The sequence below is a fragment of the Rhinoderma darwinii genome, chromosome 5 (genome assembly GCF_050947455.1).
Source record: "Rhinoderma darwinii isolate aRhiDar2 chromosome 5, aRhiDar2.hap1, whole genome shotgun sequence".
NCBI lineage: Eukaryota > Metazoa > Chordata > Amphibia > Anura > Rhinodermatidae > Rhinoderma > Rhinoderma darwinii.
Window position 1 is genome coordinate 230,729,879 of NC_134691.1, and position 21,166 is coordinate 230,751,044.

The 21,166-nt window shown below is 46.2% G+C and overlaps 8 non-coding genes and 1 pseudogene across 8 annotated transcripts; all 9 read left to right on the top strand.

Annotated features, from left to right (window-relative positions):
* The first annotated feature begins 86 nt into the window (after positions 1-86).
* On the top strand, positions 87-277 carry LOC142655143 (U2 spliceosomal RNA). Its single transcript, XR_012849434.1, has one exon. It is a non-coding gene; the product is annotated as a U2 spliceosomal RNA (small nuclear RNA).
* Positions 278-1,507: 1,230 nt separating this feature from the next.
* LOC142655144 (U2 spliceosomal RNA) lies at positions 1,508-1,698 on the top strand. The gene has a single exon (XR_012849435.1). It is a non-coding gene; the product is annotated as a U2 spliceosomal RNA (small nuclear RNA).
* Positions 1,699-2,928: 1,230 nt separating this feature from the next.
* On the top strand, positions 2,929-3,119 carry LOC142655145 (U2 spliceosomal RNA). The gene has a single exon (XR_012849436.1). It is a non-coding gene; the product is annotated as a U2 spliceosomal RNA (small nuclear RNA).
* A 1,238-nt stretch (positions 3,120-4,357) lies between these two features.
* Positions 4,358-4,548, top strand: LOC142655147 (U2 spliceosomal RNA). The gene has a single exon (XR_012849438.1). It is a non-coding gene; the product is annotated as a U2 spliceosomal RNA (small nuclear RNA).
* Positions 4,549-11,367: 6,819 nt separating this feature from the next.
* Positions 11,368-11,542, top strand: LOC142653928 (U2 spliceosomal RNA; annotated as a pseudogene).
* Positions 11,543-12,780: 1,238 nt separating this feature from the next.
* LOC142655149 (U2 spliceosomal RNA) lies at positions 12,781-12,971 on the top strand. The gene has a single exon (XR_012849439.1). It is a non-coding gene; the product is annotated as a U2 spliceosomal RNA (small nuclear RNA).
* Positions 12,972-14,209: 1,238 nt separating this feature from the next.
* Positions 14,210-14,400, top strand: LOC142653316 (U2 spliceosomal RNA). The gene has a single exon (XR_012848252.1). It is a non-coding gene; the product is annotated as a U2 spliceosomal RNA (small nuclear RNA).
* A 1,234-nt stretch (positions 14,401-15,634) lies between these two features.
* On the top strand, positions 15,635-15,825 carry LOC142655150 (U2 spliceosomal RNA). Its single transcript, XR_012849440.1, has one exon. It is a non-coding gene; the product is annotated as a U2 spliceosomal RNA (small nuclear RNA).
* Positions 15,826-17,067: 1,242 nt separating this feature from the next.
* LOC142653317 (U2 spliceosomal RNA) lies at positions 17,068-17,258 on the top strand. The gene has a single exon (XR_012848253.1). It is a non-coding gene; the product is annotated as a U2 spliceosomal RNA (small nuclear RNA).
* The last annotated feature ends 3,908 nt before the right edge of the window (positions 17,259-21,166 follow it).

The window sequence follows — 21,166 nt, forward strand, 5'->3', positions numbered from 1 at the left end:
GGAATTGCCTAGAAGTAGGCTGAATCGCTGCAAGGGCTGAACAGCAGTATCGGGCAGGCTCGGGCAACGCGCGGCCCGTTCGGGTTATCGCTTCTCGGCCTTTTGGCTAAGATCAAGTGTAGTATCTGTTCTTATCAGTTTAATATCTGATACGTCCCCTATCTGGGGACCATATATTAAATGGATTTTTAGAACAGGGAGATGGAAATAGAGCTTGCTCTGTCCACTCCACGCATTGACCTGGTATTGCAGTATTTCCAGGACCGGTGCACCCTTTCCTTATGTGTTGACTAAAATCAGATTCCAAAAGTGTTTTTTGTGTTTGCCATTGTTTCTGTCTTTCTGAAGGGATCTCCCCTTTTAATCCCATTATTTCAACACCTGTTGGACAATGCATGAGTGATAATGAGCTAATTGATTAAATGCAATTAATGAATACATTGCCACCTCTTGTTTTGTGTCGTCTGTGTGTCTGTGTTTCCGGCATTTCACATTGGAACAGCTCATTCACCTTCCTTGTCTTCTCTCCGCCCTCCCTTTTAGGTAAGTTAAAGAGCTGCACCTGAGCCAGCCACTGATTGATGCAGCACCACAGTCAAATAGTGGAGTGGAGTAGGGGAACAGCAAACAGCCATTAAAGCCGCCCGCCCGCCACAATGGACCTACCTGTGTACACTAGATGGATGTGATGGAATGTACTGTTGTCCCTACATTTCAAGAAGGAGTAAGAATTGCAGTTGCAACAAAGCCTTGCTTGCCTACAAAGAGAGCAGCAATTTGGATTTGTTACTATGTTACCTAGAAGAATAACAAACTGTGCAAGGATGGAGGTTGTAGGAGCAAGGAGAAGTTGTCTGTAAAGTTGGTGGATGCTTATTTTCCATTTTGCAGTCCCTCGTCTCCCTCTTGTGGCCTCCTGGAGGCAACTAGCTGTGCAAAAAAAGACAGCCTGGCGGCCGGCTGTTGCAGTGTTGCCCTCTCAGGCAACACTGAGTGACTGACTGAGCCGCACCGTCTTATATAAAGTTCAGACGGAACTTTGCACGTGTCATAGTGGAGCCCTGAGGAGCCAGAGCCAGCTTTCTGACATCATAATGGGGCCTCAAAGATAAAAGCCTGGGCCCAGGCAGTGTTGGTCAGTGCTGCTCAGCAGGCAGCACTGGACTGGACTGGATTACAGCTGATACAAGGTGTGAAGGAACAAGGGGTGGCTGTGGGCATGCACTTGCTGCCGCTGCCAGTGTTTATCTGCATGGCAGCAGGGCATTTGGGCGTTGCCAGGAAGGCGTTTTTATGTAGATTCCTCCTCTTTCAGCACTGCATTGTGGTGCAAGCAAAAGAAGCAAATCCTGTCTGGCTTCCTCTCCGGCCTTTATTCACCTCCCGTGTAGCTGTGAGTGTGTGAGCCTGCAGGGCCCCATGGAATTGCCTAGAAGTAGGCTGAATCGCTGCAAGGGCTGAACAGCAGTATCGGGCAGGCTCGGGCAACGCGCGGCCCGTTCGGGTTATCGCTTCTCGGCCTTTTGGCTAAGATCAAGTGTAGTATCTGTTCTTATCAGTTTAATATCTGATACGTCCCCTATCTGGGGACCATATATTAAATGGATTTTTAGAACAGGGAGATGGAAATAGAGCTTGCTCTGTCCACTCCACGCATTGACCTGGTATTGCAGTATTTCCAGGACCGGTGCACCCTTTCCTTATGTGTTGACTAAAATCAGATTCCAAAAGTGTTTTTTGTGTTTGCCATTGTTTCTGTCTTTCTGAAGGGATCTCCCCTTTTAATCCCATTATTTCAACACCTGTTGGACAATGCATGAGTGATAATGAGCTAATTGATTAAATGCAATTAATGAATACATTGCCACCTCTTGTTTTGTGTCGTCTGTGTGTCTGTGTTTCCGGCATTTCACATTGGAACAGCTCATTCACCTTCCTTGTCTTCTCTCCGCCCTCCCTTTTAGGTAAGTTAAAGAGCTGCACCTGAGCCAGCCACTGATTGATGCAGCACCACAGTCAAATAGTGGAGTGGAGTAGGGGAACAGCAAACAGCCATTAAAGCCGCCCGCCCGCCACAATGGACCTACCTGTGTACACTAGATGGATGTGATGGAATGTACTGTTGTCCCTACATTTCAAGAAGGAGTAAGAATTGCAGTTGCAACAAAGCCTTGCTTGCCTACAAAGAGAGCAGCAATTTGGATTTGTTACTATGTTACCTAGAAGAATAACAAACTGTGCAAGGATGGAGGTTGTAGGAGCAAGGAGAAGTTGTCTGTAAAGTTGGTGGATGCTTATTTTCCATTTTGCAGTCCCTCGTCTCCCTCTTGTGGCCTCCTGGAGGCAACTAGCTGTGCAAAAAAAGACAGCCTGGCGGCCGGCTGTTGCAGTGTTGCCCTCTCAGGCAACACTGAGTGACTGACTGAGCCGCACCGTCTTATATAAAGTTCAGACGGAACTTTGCACGTGTCATAGTGGAGCCCTGAGGAGCCAGAGCCAGCTTTCTGACATCATAATGGGGCCTCAGAGATAAAAGCCTGGGCCCAGGCAGTGTTGGTCAGTGCTGCTCAGCAGGCAGCACTGGACTGGACTGGATTACAGCTGATACAAGGTGTGAAGGAACAAGGGGTGGCTGTGGGCATGCACTGGCTGCCGCTGCCAGTGTTTATCTGCATGGCAGCAGGGCATTTGGGCGTTGCCAGGAAGGCGTTTTTATGTAGATTCCTCCTCTTTCAGCACTGCATTGTGGTGCAAGCAAAAGAAGCAAATCCTGTCTGGCTTCCTCTCCGGCCTTTATTCACCTCCCGTGTAGCTGTGAGTGTGTGAGCCTGCAGGGCCCCATGGAATTGCCTAGAAGTAGGCTGAATCGCTGCAAGGGCTGAACAGCAGTATCGGGCAGGCTCGGGCAACGCGCGGCCCGTTCGGGTTATCGCTTCTCGGCCTTTTGGCTAAGATCAAGTGTAGTATCTGTTCTTATCAGTTTAATATCTGATACGTCCCCTATCTGGGGACCATATATTAAATGGATTTTTAGAACAGGGAGATGGAAATAGAGCTTGCTCTGTCCACTCCACGCATTGACCTGGTATTGCAGTATTTCCAGGACCGGTGCACCCTTTCCTTATGTGTTGACTAAAATCAGATTCCAAAAGTGTTTTTTGTGTTTGCCATTGTTTCTGTCTTTCTGAAGGGATCTCCCCTTTTAATCCCATTATTTCAACACCTGTTGGACAATGCATGAGTGATAATGAGCTAATTGATTAAATGCAATTAATGAATACATTGCCACCTCTTGTTTTGTGTCGTCTGTGTGTCTGTGTTTCCGGCATTTCACATTGGAACAGCTCATTCACCTTCCTTGTCTTCTCTCCGCCCTCCCTTTTAGGTAAGTTAAAGAGCTGCACCTGAGCCAGCCACTGATTGATGCAGCACCACAGTCAAATAGTGGAGTGGAGTAGGGGAACAGCAAACAGCCATTAAAGCCGCCCGCCCGCCCGCCCGCCACAATGGACCTACCTGTGTACACTAGATGGATGTGATGGAATGTACTGTCGTCCCTACATTTCAAGAAGGAGTAAGAATTGCAGTTGCAACAAAGCCTTGCTTGCCTACAAAGAGAGCAGCAATTTGGATTTGTTACTATGTTACCTAGAAGAATAACAAACTGTGCAAGGATGGAGGTTGTAGGAGCAAGGAGAAGTTGTCTGTAAAGTTGGTGGATGCTTATTTTCCATTTTGCAGTCCCTCGTCTCCCTCTTGTGGCCTCCTGGAGGCAACTAGCTGTGCAAAAAAAGACAGCCTGGCGGCCGGCTGTTGCAGTGTTGCCGTCTCAGGCAACACTGAGTGACTGACTGAGCCGCACCGTCTTATATAAAGTTCAGACGGAACTTTGCACGTGTCATAGTGGAGCCCTGAGGAGCCAGAGCCAGCTTTCTGACATCATAATGGGGCCTCAGAGATAAAAGCCTGGGCCCAGGCAGTGTTGGTCAGTGCTGCTCAGCAGGCAGCACTGGACTGGACTGGATTACAGCTGATACAAGGTGTGAAGGAACAAGGGGTGGCTGTGGGCATGCACTTGCTGCCGCTGCCAGTGTTTATCTGCATGGCAGCAGGGCATTTGGGCGTTGCCAGGAAGGCGTTTTTATGTAGATTCCTCCTCTTTCAGCACTGCATTGTGGTGCAAGCAAAAGAAGCAAATCCTGTCTGGCTTCCTCTCCGGCCTTTATTCACCTCCCGTGTAGCTGTGAGTGTGTGAGCCTGCAGGGCCCCATGGAATTGCCTAGAAGTAGGCTGAATCGCTGCAAGGGCTGAACAGCAGTATCGGGCAGGCTCGGGCAACGCGCGGCCCGTTCGGGTTATCGCTTCTCGGCCTTTTGGCTAAGATCAAGTGTAGTATCTGTTCTTATCAGTTTAATATCTGATACGTCCCCTATCTGGGGACCATATATTAAATGGATTTTTAGAACAGGGAGATGGAAATAGAGCTTGCTCTGTCCACTCCACGCATTGACCTGGTATTGCAGTATTTCCAGGACCGGTGCACCCTTTCCTTATGTGTTGACTAAAATCAGATTCCAAAAGTGTTTTTTGTGTTTGCCATTGTTTCTGTCTTTCTGAAGGGATCTCCCCTTTTAATCCCATTATTTCAACACCTGTTGGACAATGCATGAGTGATAATGAGCTAATTGATTAAATGCAATTAATGAATACATTGCCACCTCTTGTTTTGTGTCGTCTGTGTGTCTGTGTTTCCGGCATTTCACATTGGAACAGCTCATTCACCTTCCTTGTCTTCTCTCCGCCCTCCCTTTTAGGTAAGTTAAAGAGCTGCACCTGAGCCAGCCACTGATTGATGCAGCACCACAGTCAAATAGTGGAGTGGAGTAGGGGAACAGCAAACAGCCATTAAAGCCGCCCGCCCGCCCGCCCGCCACAATGGACCTACCTGTGTACACTAGATGGATGTGATGGAATGTACTGTCGTCCCTACATTTCAAGAAGGAGTAAGAATTGCAGTTGCAACAAAGCCTTGCTTGCCTACAAAGAGAGCAGCAATTTGGATTTGTTACTATGTTACCTAGAAGAATAACAAACTGTGCAAGGATGGAGGTTGTAGGAGCAAGGAGAAGTTGTCTGTAAAGTTGGTGGATGCTTATTTTCCATTTTGCAGTCCCTTGTCTCCCTCTTGTGGCCTCCTGGAGGCAACTAGCTGTGCAAAAAAAGACAGCCTGGCGGCCGGCTGTTGCAGTGTTGCCCTCTCAGGCAACACTGAGTGACTGACTGAGCCGCACCGTCTTATATAAAGTTCAGACGGAACTTTGCACGTGTCATAGTGGAGCCCTGAGGAGCCAGAGCCAGCTTTCTGACATCATAATGGGGCCTCAGAGATAAAAGCCTGGGCCCAGGCAGTGTTGGTCAGTGCTGCTCAGCAGGCAGCACTGGACTGGACTGGATTACAGCTGATACAAGGTGTGAAGGAACAAGGGGTGGCTGTGGGCATGCACTTGCTGCCGCTGCCAGTGTTTATCTGCATGGCAGCAGGGCATTTGGGCGTTGCCAGGAAGGCGATTTTATGTAGATTCCTCCTCTTTCAGCACTGCATTGTGGTGCAAGCAAAAGAAGCAAATCCTGTCTGGCTTCCTCTCCGGCCTTTATTCACCTCCCGTGTAGCTGTGAGTGTGTGAGCCTGCAGGGCCCCATGGAATTGCCTAGAAGTAGGCTGAATCGCTGCAAGGGCTGAACAGCAGTATCGGGCAGGCTCGGGCAACGCGCGGCCCGTTCGGGTTATCGCTTCTCGGCCTTTTGGCTAAGACCAAGTGTATTTATACAGGAGGTTTTGTCAGAAGGTGCCTGGGGTACCCGGCTACTTGGCCTGGGGGGATCGTCACAGGTTTATCGCCTTGACTTCACCCCCCTGCAGCTATTGGGTAGTCGGACTAGTCCTCAGGCAACGAGAAGGGATCACTAGGCGGACGGCTTGCGCCGGACGGCCTAGAAGGGCGATTCCTTGTTGCGACAAGCTGTGTTGGGACAAGCTGTGATGCCGTTCACATACGGATTCGTGACTGGGGAGACCCAGTTGCGACAATCTATCCGGATTGAGGTCGAGGAGAAACATCGCCAGCGGAGGAACCTGAAGTTCATAGTAGGGGAAATCTTGCTTGGCTTCTTCGGCCTCAGACGGGAGAATATCCTGTGTCTTAATGACCAGGAAGGCCGCGGACGATATACCATCTCCTTTTGTACCGCGGCCTGCTGCGACACCATCTGTGCAGCCCTGTCTGGTGCGGACCAGACAGATGAGCGCCTGGACGGGCTCAATTTCTCGTTCCTCTACGGCGAGGAATCCATTCCACTCGTCGTGGTGATGCATAGCCCGTTTGTCCCTGCCAGGGACATCGAGATTTTCCTAGGGCGATATTGTAAAGAGATACACTTCAGCCATGAAGTAAAAAATGCAGAGGGCTTCTGGAATGGCAAACGGAAGTACTTCGTGAAGTTCTTCCAAGACCCAAGTGGCATACGAGGCTTTGTACATCCGCCAGCCAACTTTGCCATTGGGAGGAACCGGGGTTATCTCTTTTACCCCCAGATGCCCCGGTTCTGCTGGAACTGCCAGTCGTATGGACATACAAAAGACGCATGCAGTGAAGGTCATGTCATACGCTGTAACAAATGTGGAGGCCTTGGGCACGTGGCCTCCAAGTGCAGTTCCAGCACCATGTGTAACCTGTGCGGGGAGACAGGACACATGTACAAAGATTGTCCAAAGAGAACGCAGTCATTGAGGGGTGAACCCAAACCTGGGCCACCCCGACCGGGGCCAGGGCAGCAGCCTGCAACAGGTGTGGGCACTGCTGGTAATGCCCCGGGACCTACCGAAGGGTCAGGGCCAATACCCTCCACTCCACGTGTGGAGGGTGGTCCTAGGGATTCCAAGGGGGCCGAGCAGGGCTGTTCTAGCTCTGTAATGAAGGCCCCAAGCTCCAACCCGGAACCGGTCGGAAAAAAGTCTCGCCGGTCCTCGATACCCACGAAAGGGGACTGGGCAGAGATGGTGGCTGGTGAAGAGCCAAATAAGGAGTCCAGACGCAGGGGCTCCTTGCGGGATACCCCAAGCACCAGCCGCCACCGATCGGCTGGGGAGCTAGAGTCCGTCCCTCTTGTTACGCCAATAGAGGGTCGGATGCAGACGGCTTTAGATGCAGTAGGCGGAATGATGAGAAAGAAGGAAGGGACCTCACAGGCTCCTGAGCAACCCGAGATGACCAGCGATCCGGAGAGACCTGTAGCCGCACCTGAGGTAGCAGAGGCCGGAGATCGTGACGGAGATGACATCAGCCAGGAGACCGAGGAGACATCGAGTGAGGAGGACGAGGACGGAGCGCGTATGGATTTATCCAGTACGGGGAAGAGGACGAGAGAAGAGGACGTGTCCACAATTAAGAGGAAAACACTATGCCGCAGCTCGGATGAAAGCGAATTCAGGGGAAGAGTCGGGTCTAAACATCTATCCGGCTCTGACCCTGTGAACATCTTGGAGTTCGCGTCCCCGGATGCGGGGCAGCCTGACTCCCAGAGTATATCGGGGTCGGGCTCCTCAGAGGTGGACACTGACTCTCCATAAGCGATGCCTTCTAGTACCCTAAAATTCTCCTCACTGAATGTGAGGTCCCTAAAGAGCCCTGTTCGCAGGGCTGCTTTATTTTCTTTTCTTGAGACAATGGACTTTGATTTTTGCCTACTGCAGGAGTGTGGAATCCCTAACAGCATGGACTATATGGATTTAAAACAAGACTGGAAGCTGGGCCCTTCGGTGTGGTCTGGAGCCAATGACTGTCGTTCTTCAGGTGTGGGATTACTCTGCCGTGGCCGTTTTATTTCCATACAAAATGTGATTGAGATTATGCCCGGCAGAGCTGTTTTAACCCACCTACATATTAATGGACTTTTAATTCGTATTTTAAATGTGTATGCCCCTCCTGACAAACAGGAGCGGGCAGAACTTTTTAATATATTACCACTGTTTTGTGTTGGGTCTACCCCCCTGCTGGTAGGGGGTGATTTTAACTGCATAAGAGAAGGAGAGTGCCGGCAGGGGGGTGATGCAAATAGAAAAGACCTAACTACCTACCTGCTCAAAAATTTTATTGATGATTTTAAATTACGCGATTGCTGGAAGGATCTCTTGCCAGGAGACCCAGGCGCCACATGGTCGAATGGAAGAGTGAGCTCCAGAATCGATTTTATCTTTGCCTCTCATGATTTTACCCCACAAAAATGCATGCTTTTAAATAATATCTTTTCAGATCATAAACTCCTAAATGTGTCTCTGGAGCTCGAGGGAGAGCAAAAAGTAAGTAAGGGCCTCTGGAGGTTGAACGCCACACTCCTGGAGGACCCCGAAATTAAAAATGAGTTTGTGCGGACCTACCAGTGCTGGCAATTACAGAGAAAACCCCACGAGACCATGCTGCACTGGTGGGAGGGCATTAAACCAAAAATTAAATTATTTTTTATCCGAGCAGGTAGGAAGAAAGCTAGAGAAAAGAAACAGTGGTTTTATGTTCTTAATAAGCGTCTACATGTGCTTTTTAAATTGAAGGATGTTGGGTTTGATGTGGATTCTGATATTTTAAACTTAAAAGCTGAAATAAAAAAATGTCTTGATGATAAAGGTAAACAAATAATTTTTAACTCCCACGTGAAGCATCTAGAAGAAGACGAGAAGTGCTCCCGATTCTTTTTTAAAAAGGTAAATGACAAAAGAGACGCTATTTTAAACCTAGAAGGGGAGACTTCCGTGGGAGGAATGTTAAATGCAGCTTTTAATTTTTACCAACTCCTTTTTAGCAAAAAAGCTATTGATGAATCCTTTTTAAATCATGCTCTTAACTCCCTTGATTTTAAGTTAGATACTTTGGACCAGGAGGTTTTATCCCGGGATCTTAATTTAGAGGAACTTTTATTTGTTTTTAAAAGTTTTTCAGCGGGAAAGGCCCCTGGGGAGGATGGGTTGCCTATTGAATTTTATCTAACTTTTTGGGATGTTTTAAAAGAGGATATGATTTTACTATATAAAGAGGCTTTTATTGTAAAAGAGCTGCCCCCTTCTTGGAGAAGGGGGATTGTGTCCCTAATTTTTAAAAAGAAGGGTGGGAAGGACCAGCTCAAAAATTGGCGCCCGATTACGCTTTTAAATGTAGATTATAAAATTTTAGCCAAACTGATAGCGGTCCGTTTTAAACCTTTTATCAGTAAATTAATCCACCCAAATCAGGTCTGTGGGGTACCTGGTAGATCTATCACTGAGTCCCTTAATATTTTAAGAGATGTTATTTGGTATTTTAAAGATCGAGGCCAAAACCTTGCTATTTTATCCCTTGACTTTGAAAAGGCCTTTGATAGAGTGTCCCATGAGTTCCTTTTTATGGTTCTTAAAAAAATGGCGGTGCCTGATTTTATTATAAGTCGTGTGATGCTTTTATATCGGTCCTGTTTTAGTGAGATTTCTATAAATGGATTTTTAACTAGTGGTGTTCCTCTTTTATCTGGAGTCAAGCAAGGGTGCCCATTGTCTCCCCTACTATTTATTTGCGCAATGGAGCCCCTTTTAGCCATGCTCAGGAACGATAAAGTTATTAGAGGCGCCCCAATACCTGGTGGGAGGGGCAACCAAGTAAAGGTATTAAGCTACATGGATGATGTGACAATTCTGTGCCCCGATTCATCATCCATGAGGAGGGCGCTGAGGAACACCACCTTTTTCTGCGAGGCTTCTGGTTTTAAACTTAACATTGATAAATGTGACTGTTTTAATATAGGAGGCTGGGATTCCTCCCTGACCCCAGGAGTCAGAATGCAGAAGGACCAGATTAAAATTTTAGGGATTGTTTTTAATCAGGCGAACAATGGGACCTCTAACTGGGACTCAGTGATAGCAAAAATAGAGAAGAAGGTTTTAATGTGGAATCTTAGGAGCCTCACGATGGAGGGGAAAATTTTAATCATAAAAATGATTTTAATCCCAATAATGCTCTATGTGGCCATGGTTTTCCCTCCATCCATTTTATATATTAAAAAGCTAACACGCATTTGTTTTATGTTTCTGTGGGGCTCCAAGATGGAAAAATTAAAACGTGATTTTATGTATAAAGGTAAAGACAATGGCGGGAGAAATGTTCCTAACCTTTTTACATTTTTTTATATCAAATATTTCTGCTTCTGTTTTAAAATGTTTAAATCCGATGGCATTTTTAGCTGCTTTTTAAAATACGCAGCGGGCATGGTTTTTAAACGTTGGGTTCGTATCTCCTTAAATTCTCCTGTGCTTCTGTGTCCCCCAAAACACTATGTGGTGCTAGAAAAGACTGTTAGGCTCCTGAGCCTCCAAGAATTGGAGCCTGACATATTGGGGGACCAGAGGAAGGTGTCAGTGGCGTGCAGACACGGAGAAGAGACAGTGGCAGTGTCCAATTTCTCGCAGGCAAGGTCCAAGCAAGTGTGGCGAAATGTGTATGGAAAATATCTTGCAAATGTGCATAAGGACCTTGCCTGGGCAATCGTCCACCAGTGCCTCCCTACACGTGCATTCCAACATAGGAGAGGACTGGTGGCGAGAGCCAAGTGCCCACGAGATAGGTGCGGGAATGACGAAACAGTAATGCACTTGTTCTGGAACTGCCACTATGCACAGGAGGTATGGAGAAAAGCAGGCCTTTTACTAAAATGGATCTGTGGTCTTAAAGATTTTAAGTACGAATACGTTTTTTATGGCCTTTTTACCTGCCCATCATTCAGACAGCAGATGATCTGCTGGATGATTATTAATTGTTTTAAAAATGCCATCTGGAAGGTTAGGAACATTCTTCTTTTTAAACGTGATTTTATTGACATTACAGACTGTGTCAAGATTGCGCTAAGTGAGCTGTATGTCTACTACCTCAGAGACAAAAAAAATCTAGGAGCAAAAGAGGCGGCATCCATGTGGTGTCTGTCTCTGTGGAACACGATTACCATGTAAATAATTTATGTATTTGTAATTGTGATTTTACTGCTTGTTTTATCCTGCCATTGTCATATTTTTAAAGAAACCTTCTTCTCGTTAAAAATGTATTGCTTTTATCATTTTAATGAAATGTATGAAAATAAACATTTTATTACTGAATTTAATTTTACAAAAAGGTTTTAATGAAATGAATTATAAAAACTTTTTGTTACTGAATTTTATTAAAGAAAAATGTACAAACAAATAATTTATTACAGAATTGTATTACACCAAAAATTATTTTATGAAATGTACAACAAGCATTTTATTACTGAATTTTATTCTATGAAAATGTATTCTCTGTATATATATATGTGCCAATAAAATTTTGTTGAAACCTTATCTGTTCTTATCAGTTTAATATCTGATACGTCCCCTATCTGGGGACCATATATTAAATGGATTTTTAGAACAGGGAGATGGAAATAGAGCTTGCTCTGTCCACTCCACGCATTGACCTGGTATTGCAGTATTTCCAGGACCGGTGCACCCTTTCCTTATGTGTTGACTAAAATCAGATTCCAAAAGTGTTTTTTGTGTTTGCCATTGTTTCTGTCTTTCTGAAGGGATCTCCCCTTTTAATCCCATTATTTCAACACCTGTTGGACAATGCATGAGTGATAATGAGCTAATTGATTAAATGCAATTAATGAATACATTGCCACCTCTTGTTTTGTGTCGTCTGTGTGTCTGTGTTTCCGGCATTTCACATTGGAACAGCTCATTCACCTTCCTTGTCTTCTCTCCGCCCTCCCTTTTAGGTAAGTTAAAGAGCTGCACCTGAGCCAGCCACTGATTGATGCAGCACCACAGTCAAATAGTGGAGTGGAGTAGGGGAACAGCAAACAGCCATTAAAGCCGCCCGCCCGCCCGCCCGCCACAATGGACCTACCTGTGTACACTAGATGGATGTGATGGAATGTACTGTCGTCCCTACATTTCAAGAAGGAGTAAGAATTGCAGTTGCAACAAAGCCTTGCTTGCCTACAAAGAGAGCAGCAATTTGGATTTGTTACTATGTTACCTAGAAGAATAACAAACTGTGCAAGGATGGAGGTTGTAGGAGCAAGGAGAAGTTGTCTGTAAAGTTGGTGGATGCTTATTTTCCATTTTGCAGTCCCTTGTCTCCCTCTTGTGGCCTCCTGGAGGCAACTAGCTGTGCAAAAAAAGACAGCCTGGCGGCCGGCTGTTGCAGTGTTGCCCTCTCAGGCAACACTGAGTGACTGACTGAACCGCACCGTCTTATATAAAGTTCAGACGGAACTTTGCACGTGTCATAGTGGAGCCCTGAGGAGCCAGAGCCAGCTTTCTGACATCATAATGGGGCCTCAGAGATAAAAGCCTGGGCCCAGGCAGTGTTGGTCAGTGCTGCTCAGCAGGCAGCACTGGACTGGACTGGATTACAGCTGATACAAGGTGTGAAGGAACAAGGGGTAGCTGTGGGCATGCACTTGCTGCCGCTGCCAGTGTTTATCTGCATGGCAGCAGGGCATTTGGGCGTTGCCAGGAAGGCGTTTTTATGTAGATTCCTCCTCTTTCAGCACTGCATTGTGGTGCAAGCAAAAGAAGCAAATCCTGTCTGGCTTCCTCTCCGGCCTTTATTCACCTCCCGTGTAGCTGTGAGTGTGTGAGCCTGCAGGGCCCCATGGAATTGCCTAGAAGTAGGCTGAATCGCTGCAAGGGCTGAACAGCAGTATCGGGCAGGCTCGGGCAACGCGCGGCCCGTTCGGGTTATCGCTTCTCGGCCTTTTGGCTAAGATCAAGTGTAGTATCTGTTCTTATCAGTTTAATATCTGATACGTCCCCTATCTGGGGACCATATATTAAATGGATTTTTAGAACAGGGAGATGGAAATAGAGCTTGCTCTGTCCACTCCACGCATTGACCTGGTATTGCAGTATTTCCAGGACCGGTGCACCCTTTCCTTATGTGTTGACTAAAATCAGATTCCAAAAGTGTTTTTTGTGTTTGCCATTGTTTCTGTCTTTCTGAAGGGATCTCCCCTTTTAATCCCATTATTTCAACACCTGTTGGACAATGCATGAGTGATAATGAGCTAATTGATTAAATGCAATTAATGAATACATTGCCACCTCTTGTTTTGTGTCGTCTGTGTGTCTGTGTTTCCGGCATTTCACATTGGAACAGCTCATTCACCTTCCTTGTCTTCTCTCCGCCCTCCCTTTTAGGTAAGTTAAAGAGCTGCACCTGAGCCAGCCACTGATTGATGCAGCACCACAGTCAAATAGTGGAGTGGAGTAGGGGAACAGCAAACAGCCATTAAAGCCGCCCGCCCGCCCGCCCGCCACAATGGACCTACCTGTGTACACTAGATGGATGTGATGGAATGTACTGTCGTCCCTACATTTCAAGAAGGAGTAAGAATTGCAGTTGCAACAAAGCCTTGCTTGCCTACAAAGAGAGCAGCAATTTGGATTTGTTACTATGTTACCTAGAAGAATAACAAACTGTGCAAGGATGGAGGTTGTAGGAGCAAGGAGAAGTTGTCTGTAAAGTTGGTGGATGCTTATTTTCCATTTTGCAGTCCCTTGTCTCCCTCTTGTGGCCTCCTGGAGGCAACTAGCTGTGCAAAAAAAGACAGCCTGGCGGCCGGCTGTTGCAGTGTTGCCCTCTCAGGCAACACTGAGTGACTGACTGAGCCGCACCGTCTTATATAAAGTTCAGACGGAACTTTGCACGTGTCATAGTGGAGCCCTGAGGAGCCAGAGCCAGCTTTCTGACATCATAATGGGGCCTCAGAGATAAAAGCCTGGGCCCAGGCAGTGTTGGTCAGTGCTGCTCAGCAGGCAGCACTGGACTGGACTGGATTACAGCTGATACAAGGTGTGAAGGAACAAGGGGTGGCTGTGGGCATGCACTGGCTGCCGCTGCCAGTGTTTATCTGCATGGCAGCAGGGCATTTGGGCGTTGCCAGGAAGGCGTTTTTATGTAGATTCCTCCTCTTTCAGCACTGCATTGTGGTGCAAGCAAAAGAAGCAAATCCTGTCTGGCTTCCTCTCCGGCCTTTATTCACCTCCCGTGTAGCTGTGAGTGTGTGAGCCTGCAGGGCCCCATGGAATTGCCTAGAAGTAGGCTGAATCGCTGCAAGGGCTGAACAGCAGTATCGGGCAGGCTCGGGCAACGCGCGGCCCGTTCGGGTTATCGCTTCTCGGCCTTTTGGCTAAGATCAAGTGTAGTATCTGTTCTTATCAGTTTAATATCTGATACGTCCCCTATCTGGGGACCATATATTAAATGGATTTTTAGAACAGGGAGATGGAAATAGAGCTTGCTCTGTCCACTCCACGCATTGACCTGGTATTGCAGTATTTCCAGGACCGATGCACCCTTTCCTTATGTGTTGACTAAAATCAGATTCCAAAAGTGTTTTTTGTGTTTGCCATTGTTTCTGTCTTTCTGAAGGGATCTCCCCTTTTAATCCCATTATTTCAACACCTGTTGGACAATGCATGAGTGATAATGAGCTAATTGATTAAATGCAATTAATGAATACATTGCCACCTCTTGTTTTGTGTCGTCTGTGTGTCTGTGTTTCCGGCATTTCACATTGGAACAGCTCATTCACCTTCCTTGTCTTCTCTCCGCCCTCCCTTTTAGGTAAGTTAAAGAGCTGCACCTGAGCCAGCCACTGATTGATGCAGCACCACAGTCAAATAGTGGAGTGGAGTAGGGGAACAGCAAACAGCCATTAAAGCCGCCCGCCCGCCCGCCACAATGGACCTACCTGTGTACACTAGATGGATGTGATGGAATGTACTGTCGTCCCTACATTTCAAGAAGGAGTAAGAATTGCAGTTGCAACAAAGCCTTGCTTGCCTACAAAGAGAGCAGCAATTTGGATTTGTTACTATGTTACCTAGAAGAATAACAAACTGTGCAAGGATGGAGGTTGTAGGAGCAAGGAGAAGTTGTCTGTAAAGTTGGTGGATGCTTATTTTCCATTTTGCAGTCCCTTGTCTCCCTCTTGTGGCCTCCTGGAGGCAACTAGCTGTGCAAAAAAAGACAGCCTGGCGGCCGGCTGTTGCAGTGTTGCCCTCTCAGGCAACACTGAGTGACTGACTGAGCCGCACCGTCTTATATAAAGTTCAGACGGAACTTTGCACGTGTCATAGTGGAGCCCTGAGGAGCCAGAGCCAGCTTTCTGACATCATAATGGGGCCTCAGAGATAAAAGCCTGGGCCCAGGCAGTGTTGGTCAGTGCTGCTCAGCAGGCAGCACTGGACTGGACTGGATTACAGCTGATACAAGGTGTGAAGGAACAAGGGGTAGCTGTGGGCATGCACTTGCTGCCGCTGCCAGTGTTTATCTGCATGGCAGCAGGGCATTTGGGCGTTGCCAGGAAGGCGTTTTTATGTAGATTCCTCCTCTTTCAGCACTGCATTGTGGTGCAAGCAAAAGAAGCAAATCCTGTCTGGCTTCCTCTCCGGCCTTTATTCACCTCCCGTGTAGCTGTGAGTGTGTGAGCCTGCAGGGCCCCATGGAATTGCCTAGAAGTAGGCTGAATCGCTGCAAGGGCTGAACAGCAGTATCGGGCAGGCTCGGGCAACGCGCGGCCCGTTCGGGTTATCGCTTCTCGGCCTTTTGGCTAAGATCAAGTGTAGTATCTGTTCTTATCAGTTTAATATCTGATACGTCCCCTATCTGGGGACCATATATTAAATGGATTTTTAGAACAGGGAGATGGAAATAGAGCTTGCTCTGTCCACTCCACGCATTGACCTGGTATTGCAGTATTTCCAGGACCGGTGCACCCTTTCCTTATGTGTTGACTAAAATCAGATTCCAAAAGTGTTTTTTGTGTTTGCCATTGTTTCTGTCTTTCTGAAGGGATCTCCCCTTTTAATCCCATTATTTCAACACCTGTTGGACAATGCATGAGTGATAATGAGCTAATTGATTAAATGTAATTAATGAATACATTGCCACCTCTTGTTTTGTGTCGTCTGTGTGTCTGTGTTTCCGGCATTTCACATTGGAACAGCTCATTCACCTTCCTTGTCTTCTCTCCGCCCTCCCTTTTAGGTAAGTTAAAGAGCTGCACCTGAGCCAGCCACTGATTGATGCAGCACCACAGTCAAATAGTGGAGTGGAGTAGGGGAACAGCAAACAGCCATTAAAGCCGCCCGCCCGCCCGCCCGCCCGCCACAATGGACCTACCTGTGTACACTAGATGGATGTGATGGAATGTACTGTCGTCCCTACATTTCAAGAAGGAGTAAGAATTGCAGTTGCAACAAAGCCTTGCTTGCCTACAAAGAGAGCAGCAATTTGGATTTGTTACTATGTTACCTAGAAGAATAACAAACTGTGCAAGGATGGAGGTTGTAGGAGCAAGGAGAAGTTGTCTGTAAAGTTGGTGGATGCTTATTTTCCATTTTGCAGTCCCTTGTCTCCCTCTTGTGGCCTCCTGGAGGCAACTAGCTGTGCAAAAAAAGACAGCCTGGCGGCCGGCTGTTGCAGTGTTGCCCTCTCAGGCAACACTGAGTGACTGACTGAGCCGCACCGTCTTATATAAAGTTCAGACGGAACTTTGCACGTGTCATAGTGGAGCCCTGAGGAGCCAGAGCCAGCTTTCTGACATCATAATGGGGCCTCAGAGATAAAAGCCTGGGCCCAGGCAGTGTTGGTCAGTGCTGCTCAGCAGGCAGCACTGGACTGGACTGGATTACAGCTGATACAAGGTGTGAAGGAACAAGGGGTGGCTGTGGGCATGCACTTGCTGCCGCTGCCAGTGTTTATCTGCATGGCAGCAGGGCATTTGGGCGTTGCCAGGAAAGCGTTTTTATGTAGATTCCTCCTCTTTCAGCACTGCATTGTGGTGCAAGCAAAAGAAGCAAATCCTGTCTGGCTTCCTCTCCGGCCTTTATTCACCTCCCGTGTAGCTGTGAGTGTGTGAGCCTGCAGGGCCCCATGGAATTGCCTAGAAGTAGGCTGAATCGCTGCAAGGGCTGAACAGCAGTATCGGGCAGGCTCGGGCAACGCGCGGCCCGTTCGGGTTATCGCTTCTCGGCCTTTTGGCTAAGATCAAGTGTAGTATCTGTTCTTATCAGTTTAATATCTGATACGTCCCCTATCTGGGGACCATATATTAAATGGATTTTTAGAACAGGGAGATGGAAATAGAGCTTGCTCTGTCCACTCCACGCATTGACCTGGTATTGCAGTATTTCCAGGACCGATGCACCCTTTCCTTATGTGTTGACTAAAATCAGATTCCAAAAGTGTTTTTTGTGTTTGCCATTGTTTCTGTCTTTCTGAAGGGATCTCCCCTTTTAATCCCATTATTTCAACACCTGTTGGACAATGCATGAGTGATAATGAGCTAATTAATTAAATGCAATTAATGAATACATTGCCACCTCTTGTTTTGTGTCGTCTGTGTGTCTGTGTTTCCGGCATTTCACATTGGAACAGCTCATTCACCTTCCTTGTCTTCTCTCCGCCCTCCCTTTTAGGTAAGTTAACCCCTTCCCGACATACGCCGTATATATACGGCGCTGTCGGGAGGTGGTTCCCGCAAAGCGCCGTATATATACGGCGCAGTGATGGTGCGGGCTCAGAAGCAGAGCCGGCACTATCACTGCGGGGGGACAGCTGTATTATACAGCTGGCACCCTCCTGTAACTGCCAGGACCGGAGCTACTCTCCGATCCGGCAGATTAACCCCTCAGATGCTGCGCTCAATAGAGCGCAGCATCTGATAGGTTTTCACCCGATCGGCAACCCAGTGATGCAATCGCTGGGTTGCTGTGGCAATCGGACGCCAGAAAATGGCGTCCGAGTCTGCCTTGTACGGGAGCCGATGAGGACCCGCCTGCGGCGAGTCCTCATAGGCTTGCTGTCAGTGAATAACTGACAGCGCTAATACACTGCACTACGTATGTAGTGCAGTGTATTAGAGTAGCGATCGGGGCATCAGGCCCTCATGTCCCCTAGTGGGACAAGTAAAAAAAGTAAAAAAAAGTAAATAAAAATGTGGTAAAACAATAAAAACACACACATTTCAAATAAAAATAAAGCTAAACTGACTTTTTTCCCATAGTAAGTATTTTATTATGGGAAAAACCGTAAAAATAAAAAAAACTATACATAATTGGTATCGCCGCGTCCGTAACGACCCAAACTACAAAACTATTATGTAATTTATCCCGCACGGTGAACGCGGTAAAAAAAAAACATGAAAAACAGCGCCAGAATCTTTGTTTTTAGGTCACATCTCCTTCCAAAAAATGCTATAAAAAGTGATCAAAAAGTCACATTTACTCCAAAATAGTACTAATAAAAAACGCCAATCCGTGCCGCAAAAAATAATCCCTGACACCGCTTTGTGCACGCAAAAATAATAAAGTTATGGGTCTTAGAATATGTCGACAGAGAAAACAAATGATTTTATAAAAAAAGTGATTTTATTGTGCAAAAGCCGCAATACATAAAAAAAAAACTATATAAATTTGGTATCGCCGTAATCGTATCGACCCGCAGAATAAAGCTAACATGTAATCTAGGGCGCACTGTGGATGCAGAGAAAAAAAAACAATAAAAAACTATTCCAGAATTGCTTGTTTTTGGTAATTTCCTTTACCAAAAAATGAAATAAAAAGTGATCAAAAAGTCGTATGTGTTCTAAAATGGTACCAATAAAATCTACAGCCCGTCTCGCAAAAAACAAGCCCGCACACCGCTCAATCAACTGAAAAATAAAAAAGTTACGGCACTAGTAATGCGGTGATGAAAAAACATCTCAATGCGCAGGCCGGAGGGGAACATTCCTTCAGTTTCAGGGCCCTAGTATTTAGGAACTAGGAAAGGGCAGGGACATAGCACATCCGCTGGAAGCGAGGGCGCCCGTATTATATCAGCGCAAAACTTTCCCAGTAATATTTCCCAAACTACGAAGGAGAAAAAGTCCCCAAAAGGTGCAGAGCGTTACAAAAGGGGGATAAGAAAGAAAACCGTTTATCAGTGTGACACCGACCAGCGCATAACGGATCGCTTCACATCGTACCACACATCTATGGAGAATTGTATTATTTACCCCATTATTATACCCTCTTATTATGCCCTGATGTACTCCGCACAGATTACATATGCCACCACATTATAAGCTGAAATACCAGCAAAACCCCAAACAGAACTATTACCAAGCAAAATCCATGCTCAAAATGGCGGTCTTTCCCTTCTTAGCCCTACAGTGTGCCCAAACAGCAATTTATGGCCACAAGTAAGGCATTACCATGCCCGGGAGAACCCGCTTAACAATTTATGGGGTAAGATTCTCTAGGGGCACAACATCTTGTGCGGTGAATGGGCAGATCAGTGGAGAAATTGCAATTTTCACTTTGCACAATCCACTGCGTATTCATTTCTGAAAAACACCTGTGGAGTCTAAATTGTCACTACATCCCTTGATAAATGCCTTTAGGGGTGTAGTTTCTAAAACGGGGTCACTTTTGTTTGGTACATCAGGGGTTTTGCAAATGCAACATGGCATCCGCAACCCATTCCAGCAAAATCTACGCTCCAAAAGATAAATACCGCTCCTTTTCTTCTGAATGCTCCCATATATGTAAACTGCTGATTATAACCACATATGGGGTGTTACCGTACTCGGGAGAAATTACTTTACAAATGTTGGGGTGCTTTTTCTTCTCTATTCCTTGCAAAAATGAAAAATGTTGATCTAAAACTACATCTTGTTGGAAAAAAAAAATATTTTTCATTTTCATGGCTTAATTGTAATTAATTCAGCAAAAAACCTTTGGGATCAAAATTTTCACTATACCCCTAGATGATTCCTCAGGGGGTGCAGTTTCCCAAATGGTGTCACTTTTGGGGTGTTTCCACTGTACTAGTACTACAGGGGCTCAGCAAATATGACATGACACCCAGAAACCATTCCAAAATCCAAATGGTGCTCCTTCCATTCTGAGCCCTACCGTGTGTCCAAACAGATGTTTGTGACCACATGTGGGGTATTATTTTACTCGGGAGAAGTTGCTTTACAAATGTTGTGGTGCTTTTTCTCCTTCAGTCCTTGTGGAAATGAAAAAAAAATACCTAAACCTACATTTTCTTGGAAAAAATGTAGATTTTCATTTTTACGGCCTAGTTACAATAAGTTCTGTAAAAAACCTGTGGGGTAAAACTGCTCACTCTACCCCTAGATAATTCCCTCATGGGGTGTAGTTTCCAAAATGGGGTCACTTGTTGGGGGTTTCCACTGTTTTGTCCCCTCAGGAGCTTTGCAAATGTGACATGGCCTCCGCAAACCATTCCTGCTAAATTTGAGTTCCAAAAGCCAAATGGCGCACTTTCCCTTCTCAGCCTCGCCGTGTGTCCAAACAGCCGTTTATTACCACATGTGGGGTATTGTTTTACTCGGGAGAAATTTCTTTACAAATTTTATGGTGCTTTTTCTCCTTTAGTCCTTGTGGAAATGAAAAAAAATTAGCTAAACCTACATTTTATTTGAAAAAATGTAGATTTTCATTTTCACAGCCTACTTGCAAAAATTTCTGCAAAAAACCTGTGGGGTCAAAATGCTCACTATACCCTAGATAATTTCCTCAAAGGGTATAGTTTCCAAAATGGGGTCACTTGTTAGGGGTTTCCACTGTTTTGTCACCTCTGGGGCTTTGCAAATGCGACATGGCCTCCGCAAACCATTCCTGCTAAATTTGAGCTCCAAGAGCCAAATGGCGCTCTTTCCCTTCTAAGCCCTGCCGTGTGTCCAAACAACTGTTTATTACCACATGTGGGGTATTGTTTTACTCGGGAGAAATTGCTCTACAAATGTTGTGGTGCTTTTTCTACTTTAGTTCTCTTGGAAATGAAAAAAAATTAGCTAAACCTACATTTTATTTGAAAAAATGTAGATTTTCATTTTCATGGCCTAGTTCCAAAAATTTTTGCCAAAAAACTGGCCGGTCAAAATGCTTGCTACACCCCTAGATAAATTCTTCGAGGGGTGTAGTTTCCCAAATGGGGTCACTTTTGGGGGGTTTCCACTGTTTTAGTTCCACTAGACCTGTTCAAAGCTGACATGGTGCCTAAAATATATTCTAATAAAAAGGAGGCCCAAAATCCACTAGGTGCTC